This window comes from Acomys minous, assembly GCF_964271855.1.
Source record: "Acomys minous genome assembly, chromosome: 5".
Classification (NCBI taxonomy): Eukaryota; Metazoa; Chordata; class Mammalia; order Rodentia; family Muridae; genus Acomys; species Acomys minous.
The window spans coordinates 116,584,853-116,595,411 of record NC_140494.1 but is presented as its reverse complement, the minus strand read 5'-3'; the positions used below and the strand labels follow the sequence as shown (position 1 = coordinate 116,595,411).

At 48.1% G+C, this 10,559-nt stretch overlaps 1 pseudogene across 1 annotated transcript; it reads left to right on the top strand.

The window, feature by feature from the left end:
- The first annotated feature begins 8,810 nt into the window (after positions 1-8,810).
- On the top strand, positions 8,811-10,271 carry LOC311598114 (large ribosomal subunit protein uL3-like; annotated as a pseudogene). Its single transcript has 2 exons — positions 8,811-9,173; positions 9,364-10,271. The product of its transcript is annotated as a large ribosomal subunit protein uL3-like (transcript).
- The last annotated feature ends 288 nt before the right edge of the window (positions 10,272-10,559 follow it).

The window sequence follows — 10,559 nt, the reverse complement described above, 5'->3', positions numbered from 1 at the left end:
GCCAAATCAACCTTTTCCTCCCCAGGTTGCTTTTGGTCATAGTGACAGAAACCTAAGGAATGCCCACCCACGCTACAGGAGTCTGGCCTAAGCAGCCTTGAACCCCTTAGCACCCTCCCAGCTCAGGGATAAAAGGGAGCAGGCTCATGCCTCTGCCCTCTAACTCTTCCTGGTTTGAGCCTCAGGGCTCCTTGCTGTCACTGGATCAGCCCTGCCCCAGGGGTCATTACTGTTCTTGGTCAGTGGAGGCTTGCTGAGGAGAAAAATAACTAGAACCCCGAAGGAGAGACTCCTCCATAGCAACTGGGCCTGGGGAGCCCCAGCTAGGATCCTGCCAACCCCCAGCTCCTTGTACTTGAGCACACCTCTTCCCAAATGGAGGTGTTCGTTTGTCTGTCTGTTTGCTCAGCTCAACAGACTATGGAAGCAGGACTTTGCCCTGTTGTACTATCTACCCGCTATATTCCCAGCCTTTTATTTATTTATGATGATCCCCTCTGACTTCTAAGTGCTAGGACTGAAAGTGTATAGCATATGCCTGGCCCCCTCAGTGGCTACAGCTTTTCCCACTGTAGTTTCAACAAATGAACTTCTCCACTTTGACAGTTTGAGCCCAGAGGGATCATCACAAGTTTGAGGACAGCCAGCTTGGTCTACATAGTGAATCCCTGCCGATAGATGATAGATAGATAAATAGATAGATAGATAGATAGATAGATAGATAGATAGATAAAGTAAGTAAATAAGTAAATGAGACCAAGCCAGCCCTGGATAGCGCAGGCTCAGAAGCGTAGCTACTCAGGAGGCTAAAGCAAGAAGATGATAAATTCAAGACCTGCCAAGGCAATTTATCAAGATTTTGTCTCAAAAATAAGTAAATGAGAGGGTTAGGGGTGAATGTCAGTAACAGAGTCCTCGCCCGGAATTTTGCAAAGCCTCTGGGTTCAAGCCCCAGTGGGAAGGGAATGAGATCAGGATTCAGCATGTCTGAAAGATGCGAGCTAACCTATAGCCAGAATCGGTGCTCAGGCCGTGACATGTGTCTGGGCTCACTGTGGACTCAGGGCTAGGCAAGTTTCCACCTGGCTTGGGAGGGGGGTTGCACTTCCTGCTCCCCCAACCTACTCTAGTCCCTGGCTAGATCCCATCCCACCCACACCTGGAGTAAATTAAACGGAATCTGGCCTCGTACCAATGTCACAAAATGTCAACAAAGTAAGAATGAGATCTGTAAGTGCTAGACTGTACCAAGGTCTAGCTCAAGGGCTTGATAATATTGATAATATTTTTCTTGTGAGTCAGCTTTGATCCTCTGGTAAGGACTCTCTCGGCTCTCTAGCAGGGCTCTCTTCTCTTTAATGCTCCCTATTCCTGACACATTCTAGCCCTGACCCTAATACAGCCAAGTGCTGGGGAGACCTCTTACTCTGGTGGCCAAGTTATGGATTCCCGTAGGCTGTGTCCTACCTGGTACCCTTGGCAGGAGGATGCTGCGCACAGTCTTCCTGTGTTCCTGTCTCAAAGACAGAGTGTGCACATACTCAAAGGGTCTTGAGAGGTGTTAGTAGGTATGTGGAGCCTCCTGGGGGTGGGTTCTAAGCCAGGTAGACATTTGCCTAGACACACGGGCAGCTGGACCAGTAGATGCTCGGCTTTGCCTAAGTATCTTCCAACAGGAACCTTCCTGGTTGCAGGGATGGGGCACTAAGATGGGCTCCCCTTCCTGATACCCTCTTCCTGCATCCTAGAGAAAGAGCAGAATGGAACCTTTCACTACTCTCAAGACCTTAGTGCATGGGTGTCATCTTAGTCATCAGAAATGGCCCTATGAGGCTTAGCCCAGCAAGGACAAGACTAGAGGTTCCTATGAAGACCAGGTAGAAAAACTGGGGTGCTTAGGACCCTGCCCAGCCTTTCTTTCTTTTCTTTCTTTCTCTCTCTCTCTTTTTTAAAGATTTATTTATTATGTGTACAGTGTTCTGCCTGCACGTACACCTGCAGACCAGAAGAGGGCACCAGATCTCATTATAGGTGGTTGTGAGTCACCATGTGGTTTCTGGGAATTGAACTCAGGACTTTTGGAAGAATGCTTTTAACCTCTGAGCCATCTCTCCAGCCCCCCAGTCTCTTTCTATAAGTACCTCGCACTAATTGATTGTGCCACTGGAGCACTCCCAGTCTCTTTCTAATTCCAAATTCTGCATGTAGCACTAGAGGTCTCAGTACTGGGTCAATTCCAGGCCAGAACCAGCCTGACTCCTCCCACATATCCTGGCCATGTTTATGCTACAGAGAGAGACTGCCTCATCACTTGCCTATACAATGCTTCCAGGACAAGAGTTTCAGGCAGGAAGAACAGCCAAAATGAGGCCCCACAGGTAAAAGGGTGAATTGGGTCACTGTGTGTGTGTGTGTGTGTGTGTGTGTGTGTGTGTATGTGTGTGTGTATGTATATACAAATGAGGGAAGACACAATCCCAGGATTCCCGAATCTTTGATTCCCTGTTGATCTCACGGCTCAAGTCATAGATCCTCCAGGGTCTAGGAAAGGTTGTGGTTAACATCCTGTTATCTTCTCATCCAGGTTCCTGGCTCATCGTCCATCTCCTAAGCTGTTTGTGAGAGCTAGAAGCATTCTGTGAGCCCTGCCAGCAGTTAGGTCAATCGGCTAGTTCTACTGAACTAGATAGTCTGTCTGGCTCTCATCAGGATGTCCTGGCCTATCCCTAGACTCATTGGATGCTGCTCCTCTTCCTGAGGAATAATGGTACCCTGCTGGGGCTCCAACCCAAGACTTGCATCTTCCCTCCAAAGGTGCTTCTGCTTCCTCTTCCTGCTCTTTTCTTCCAGGCTGGCACCTGGCCTGACAACTTCCCCTTACTGCCTGGGTGTGAAAGAGAAGGGAATTATGTAATCACTGATCTGGGCATGGTGGTGCCTGCAACTGGGAGGCAGAGGCAGGAGAATCCGAACTTCAGTGACTGCCGCAGCTACCTAAGACCCTACCCCAAAACTGAAATTTGTTTTTGTTGGCGTAGTTCTCTTGTAGTCGAGACTGGCCTGGAACTCAAAATGTTGCTAAGGATAGCTTTGCACGCCTGATCCTCTTGCCTTCATCTCCCAAGTTCAGGGATTCCAAGTCTGAAATGTCTCACCCAGGTTACTTTGTTATTTTGTTTGTTTTGAGACAGGGTTTCTGTGTAGCCTTGGCTCTCCTGGACTCAATTTGTAGACCAGGCTGGCCTTGAACTCATAGCCATTCAGTTGCCTCTGCCTCCCATGTGCTGGGATTACAGGTGTGCGCTACCACGCCTGGTTTACTTTGTTATTTTTGAAACATGTTCTCCCCGAGCTGCCCAGGCTGGCCTTGAACTCATGCTATATCCCAGGCTAGATCTGAACTTTCAGTCTTACCCTTCCTGTGTAGTCTGGATTACAGGCCGAGCTGGCTGTGTTTGAGAGTTTTTGTTTTGTTTTGAGACAGGGTCTTGTGTATCTGCTTTTAGCTTCAGACTTGCTATGTACTCAGAATGACCTCAGTACAGCAGCCTACTCTCAAGTACTGGGCTTACAAGCTTGTACTTCTATCCCTGGCCTTGGTTTTGAGTTTTGATATGACCCCCAAGGAGTCTTTAATAATTTCCTTGCCTTCTGCGAAGCACAGATATTCCTGAAATATACTTAGAAACTTTTGGTGCTTTTGGTAAACAGCATCAATACCTCTTAGGCCTGCATGTGACAAAAAGCAAGATAGGACCTAGGACCTCCTCCTTTGTTTTATGCATCTCCTTTACTTTGAGTCACTTGTTTCCCCGTGCGTGTAGACATGCTAATCACTCGGTGATGTTATCTAAGCTGTCTCATCCTACTTCAAGGCTAAAGGCAGAGCAAGAAGAGGACCTGAGGTCCCTTATTGTCAGCGTTTACAGTGTCTTGCTCCGGACTCCTAAAATGCGCCTGAAGCTGCCTAGTCATTGTCTTAATCCTGCAGTTACCTTGGATTGCAAAACACTGAAGCTGAAAAACATGTCACTCTATGGCGAGATGACCCCAGAGCAGGACCGAGTCTCTCCTTGTGTCTCTCTAACTCAGACCGTCTCTGCCTTCATCATGCTGGCATCAAAGGTATGTACTACCCTGCTCAATGTGCTGTCTGTCTGTCTGTCTGTCTGTCTGTCTGTCTGTCTCTGTGTCTCTGTCTCTGTCTGTCTACCTGTCTGTCTGTCTGTTTCTCTCTCTCTCTCTCTCTCTCTCTCTCTCTCTCTCTCTCTCACACACACACACACACACACACACACACACACACACACACAAGCACACACATCTAGGTTTGCCTAGAACTCCTTTTTTCTTTTTTCTTTTTCCTTTTTTTAAGACAGGGTCTCTCTGTGTAACAGCCCTGGTTGTCCAGGACTCCCTTTGTACTTTGTAGACCAGACTGGCCTCGAATTCACAGACATCTGCCTGCCTCTGCCTCCCGAGCGCTGGAATTTTTACAGGCATGAGCCACCATGCTGAGGCAGAAGTGAGTCATCTTCTTATGGGAACCAAATTGTCCTTCTCACATGACAGCAGTGCTAACTTCTTCAAACTACCACGGGGAAGCGGATCTGAGATAGTGATCCACTGTATGACACATTGGCCAAGACTCTTAATCATGCCTTCCCACCCCTTGCCATATTTTTCAAACTTAAAGCTCCCTGGAAGTGGCGGGCACAGGGCCTGTGATCCCAGCAGGTGAGAGGAAGAGACAGAAGGATAGCTGCAGATTCGAGGCTATCCTGGTCTACACATAGGAAGATCCAGACCATCCAAGCACTACATAGCAAGAGTTTGTTTCAACAAAAGAAAACAAGCCTCAAGATTACATGTTAGTGTGATCCCGGTCTGCCTTCCTTCTGCCTCAGCTTTCCAGGGGTTGAGATAACAGGCCTGTACCATATGCCTGGCCAAAAAAAAAAAAAAAAAAAAAAGCACATTTTATGGTTTAGTTTTTTAAAAATCATTTATTTAGTTTAGTTTTGTGCGTAGCCCTGGCTGTCCTGGAATCACTCTGTAGATTCCAGACTGGCCTCAGAATCACAGGGATCTGTCTGCCTCTGCCTCCCCAGCGCTGGGATTAAAGGCGTGTGCCACCGCTGCCCAGCAAAGTTATTTATTTTTGACACATGTTCTTATTGTGTAGAGCAGGCTGGCCTTGAACTCAGATCCATTCTCTTATGCCTCCAAGGACTGGGACCAAAGGTGTGTGTGTGTGAACATTCCCGGCAAGCTTTCTTTTAAACCAAGCAGCTGTAGTTTAAATGTGCATCTTTTTGTTTGATACAGGAAAGCTGGGCTCCTGATGCCTTTCCTGTGCCCAGGGGATCGCGTTTGTTCATGGAAAGCATGTTCCTGATTCTTGTTTGACTCCCGATATGGCTGTGGTGAGAGTCAGCTCTGTCTGCTGCATGGTTTGCTTGAGTCTACAGCGATCTTAGACTTCCTCGGGGGTTGGTCCGAAGCTGGGAAAGCATGTTTAGCCTGCGAACAGGTGTGCCCTAGAAATCTCAGTGGAGGAGAGAGTATATGGCTGTGGAGAGCCACGGAGCCCTTTGTGGACCCCCGCCTCCACAGGGCGCCGGGCATGCAGCTGGAGCCGTTTCGATTTAAACAACCCCTTATTTGAAAAAGGCCGCTGCTCGCGAGCCTATCAGAGCGTGAGACGTGTCTTGGTGTGATTGGCTGTTTGAGTGCTATAAATGAATGTGAGGGGAGTGGCTTGGGGGGATTTTCACCGAAGTGAAGAAGAAAGGCCTGAATAAAGCTGCTTAGGAGAAGAACTGGTGGTCGCGTCTTTCTTGCCGGTCAAGCGAGGTGCGACATATGGCGAGGTGGCCCAGAGAACCAGGTGGCCTTGTGGGTAACTCAGAGTCAATGAAGGCCAGGAAGCAATGGATATGTGTTTAGTTAAGAGGCACTCTGAAGTGTAAGGCTGTTCCTTAGAGGACCCTGACAGGACTGGCACCATGGGACAGGACTGATTTCAATACTCCCGGCATTGCCATTCCTTCCTTGCTGTCTCTGACTCTCTCTTCATTCCTCTGATTTTATCCCTCAGAAAGCTGCTAGAGCCTAGGACGGAAGTGCAGGGAGAAGGAACGCAAGTTTCAGCGCAGTCTGGGTAACTTAGCACAACCCTTGTTTCAAACCTGAAGAAGGTTGTAGCTCACTAAGGAGTATCACCATGTTGGAGGCCCTTGGTTCAATCCCTGGTACCATCTTCCCCACCTCACCCGAGGTGGAAGGGAGAGCAAGCTGCTGGAACCCACAGCTTTTATCGCGGGCTCTTCTGAGGGAATCTGAAGCCGGCAATATAGAAATAGCGCTGGACCGGGATTCTGGAGCTCAGTTATCAGATGGCGGTGAACGCCAACCCCACCGAGGTGCTGCTTGCTGACGCAGGGATGCACTTGCTGTGGACATTGGTGAGGTATAGGCAAGGCTGCTTGAGGCTACAATGAGAGCCTGCTTCAAACCCACCCCCCTAAAACAATTAAAGATGTATTTGTTATGGATGAAGAAACATGGAAAACTGCTGTTGGCTTTGTTTCTAAATGGTTCCAGGAGACGCTTTGTCTGGAAACGTAGATGCCAGTACTGATCAGAAGAGCTCACCGCAGCTACTGACAGTGTTTGCAGATGTCATCCAGCTGCGACCCATGCAGAGGGCCCGGAAGCACAGGTGTTGGCTCCGCCCCAAACGTTCCGATTCAGTGGTTCATGAAGTCAGAGTCCCCATCTCTGTTAAGATGCCAAGTGGTGCCAATGCTGGTCCTAGAGGCTAACTGGGAAATATTACTAAGAATTAAATTGCCTCTTGGGATATAGGCATAACATTTGATTTTAAGGAAAATATGTATTGTCATGTTTTCAAGTACTAGATATGGTCATTTAAGATAATAGTCCCAGTTTTAAATCTTTTACTTTAGTATTTCTAACCAAAAATTGTGTTTTACTTGAGATGCTCTATTTTTGTTCATTAAATAATAGCTGGTATTGTTAATATGTGAAACAAAAGTACAGAGTTCATTCTATGTAAAAGCAAGGACTATCACTAAGACACTTTCTGTTCAGAGTCCTTCCTTGGATGCTGGCTTCGCTTGACTTTGACACAGCTTCCAAGTGCTTGTTCCTTGTGCAGGAGTCTGGCTGCTTACACTTCTCTATCCCTCTACAGCATGCTTGGGTGTGGTCCAGCCAGTGTACAGCTGCACTCAACTCATGCTAATCTTGGTGAGAGTTTTCCTCACATAACCTTTTCTCTATTGTTCCCCGCAAAGTTGTACAGTCACTACCTCCTGACTTAGGTTCCGGATCTTTGCCAACTGTCAAGCTTTATCTTCTGAGACACTCTAACTGCTGCTCCCCTCATCGCTCCTCCATGAGGCAGTTACCAAGAGCGCTCAGGCGACCTCTGAAAGGGGACTGATGGGCCATGGGCCGTGCAACGCATCCCTCTTCTTGCCATCTGGACACTGTTTTGGGGACTCAGAGCTGAAACAGCTAGTCTGAATCTCTTTGGCATCAGTTGACCCATCTCACCAGCCCGAAACAGCTTAACATCCTCAGGACCAGCCTGCCTCCTTGACTGATGTGCTACTCCAAGAATTGTGCCCTTCTCCATGAGCAATACTGCTCTCGTGCCATCAAATCCTAACTGGCTTGAGATGATGCTTAGAGTCAGGGATCCAAACAGAAACGCATCAACAAGCCTCCTCATGGATGGATGTGCTCCGCTTCCTCCCTTCAATCATTTCACTCCTCCTCATTCTCCTCATGCTTACGAGAGCTTCACTTTATACCCAAACAAAATGTACCACACAAGCTCTCTCCCTCCCCCTCCCCAAGTAGCGTGCACCCTACAAGAGCTTCACTTGTTCCCGATACATCTGCAAAAAGACCTTTTAGAAGCTGTGGAGAAAATCTGGCTGAAAGGGACCTTCGTCTCTTTCATGCCGGGCCAGATACAATTCTTTCTGTTAGTCTTCTATTCTCTCCTGTTCCCTTCCTTTGATGCTCTGGAGCTCCCTGCCACTTCTGCTCGCTCATTCTGGTGCAGCAGTCCTGGCAGTGGGACCAGTCACTGTCTCCCTGAGTCAGCTCTGTCTTAGTGTTTTACTGCCGTAAAGAGACACCACGACCGCATAGCTGCTTGTATAAAAGAAAACCTTTAACTGGGGCTGGTTTACAGTTCAGAAGTTTAGCCCATTATCGCCCCAGCAGGAAGCATGGCGGCGTGCAGGCCAACATGGATGACGATTGCATGACCCACTGCAGCCAATCAAGTTAAGACACTCACCTCTTCACTGGACTCAGAACCAGCCCTTCCTCACAGAGCACAGCTATAACGCTAACACCCCTGCCCTTCGTTCTGATAGCTTCTCAAGAGTTAGGAATTATAGTTTCCTGCTGAAAGACTGCCTTTCTCAGCTCCCCTTGAGGACTACAGAAGTCGTTCTGCGTTTCCACTCCTAGAAGGTTCCCCACCCCATCTTCCCGTGTAGGTGTTTTAGCCATATGCACACATGGGTGACAAAATGCTGCTTCATCAGGAATAGACACTGCCCCATCAAAGGTCAGACTTTTGTGGGGTGTCCACCAGAGAAGACTGCTCAGAGGTGGGTTTAAGCCGGTAGAGAGTCTTTATTGGCTGGCTGGTGACTACACTGGGTGTTCAGGATTCTGGTGTAGCCCTGAGCCTTTCTTGGGGTAAGCTATTAAGCATAAAAAAATCTTGTTTTAGTTTCTATCGGTGTGCAATGGTCGTAATGTCTCACAGGAAATTCTCTGCTCCCAGGCACAGGTCCGTGGGCTTCTTACCTTAGAAACGCAACAGCTGGGATCATGGGAAAGTGAAGAGATTCCCCAAGGATGACCCTGTCAAACCTGTTCACCTCTCAACCTTTCTAGGCTCCAAGGCTGGCATGACCCACATCATCTGGGAAGTCAACAGGCCAGGATCTGAGATGAACAAGAAGGAAGTCATGGAGGCTGTAACCATTGTGGAAACCCGACCCATGGTGGTTGCGGGCATTGTGAGATATGTAGAAACCCCATGAGGCCTCCAGACCTTTATGACAGTATTTGCTGAGCACATCAGCAATGAGTGTAAAAGGCACTTCTATAAGAACTAGCACAAATCCGGGGATAGAGAGATGGCTCAAAGGTTAAGAGCACTGGCTGTTCTCCCAGAGGTCCTAAGTTCAATTCCCAGCAACCACATGGTGGCTCACAATCATTTGTAATGAGATCTGGTGCCCTCTTCTGGCATGCAGACAGAACATTGTATACATAATAAATAAATAAATTTTAAAAAAAAACTGGCACAAATCCAAGAAGAAGGCCTTGACCGAAGAAATGGCAGGATGACATGGGCAAGAAACAGCTGGAGGAGGACTTCAACAGCATGAAGTACTGCCAGGTCATCTGCACGATCGCTCACACTCAGATGTGTCTGCTTCTTCTGTGCCAGAAGAAGGCACACTTGATGCAATTCAGGTGACCGGGGGCACTGTGGCTGAGAAGCAAGACTGGGCCAGAGAGAGGCTGGAGGAGCAGGGTCCTGTGAACCAGCTGTTTGGACAGGATGAGATGACCGATGTCATCGGGGTGACAAAAGGCAAAAGGTACAAAGGGGCAACCAGTTGTTAGCATTAGAAGAAACTACCCTGAAGACCCACAGAGGGATGTGCAAAGTTGCCTGCATTGGAGCCTGGCACCCTGCCCGTGTGGCCTTCTCTGTGGCTCGAGCTGGGCAGAAAGGCTACCACCATGGAACAGAGATTAACAAGAAGATTTACAAGATTGGTCAAGGCTACCTCATCAAGGAAGGTAAGCTGATCAGGAACAATGCATCTACTGACTGTGACGTGTCTGACAAAAGCATCAACCCACTGGGTGGCTTTGCGCATTCCGGTGAGGTGACCAATGGCTTCGTCATGCCCAAAGGCTGTGTGGTGAGACCCATGAAGTGAGTGTTTACTCTTCGCAAGTCCTTGCTGGAGCAGACCAAATGGCGAGCTCTGGAGACTGACCTGAAGTTCATCGACACCACTTCCAAGTTTGGCCACAGTTGTTTCCAGACCGTGGAGGAGAAGAAAGCATTCATGGGGCCTCTCACAAAAGACCGCATTGCCAAGGAGGAAGGTGCTTAATGACAGAAGCAATTTGTGCAGCTGGTGGAGTCTCAATAAAAACTTTTCCAGTGGGGGGAAATATCATATTTTGGATTGACAAATTTCAGTTAACAAGAACAGTTAGTCAGAAACAGAACTACAGAAGTAAAAAAAAGCAAGGCTAGTACAGTTAGAGACTTTCTCAGAACTATGGACATTGAGGGATACAGCCTGAATGGCACTTCCATCATGGAGTCAGTTGTGCTAAGGTCGGGACCTGCTATAAGACCAAGCCTCTCTTTCTGCCTTCCATCTCTCTACAGCTGTCTTTTAATAACCAAACACAAGGTTATGATACATAGTACTCTGGGAGCCATCTAGTGTGTTTAGTTTTGCAAGAAG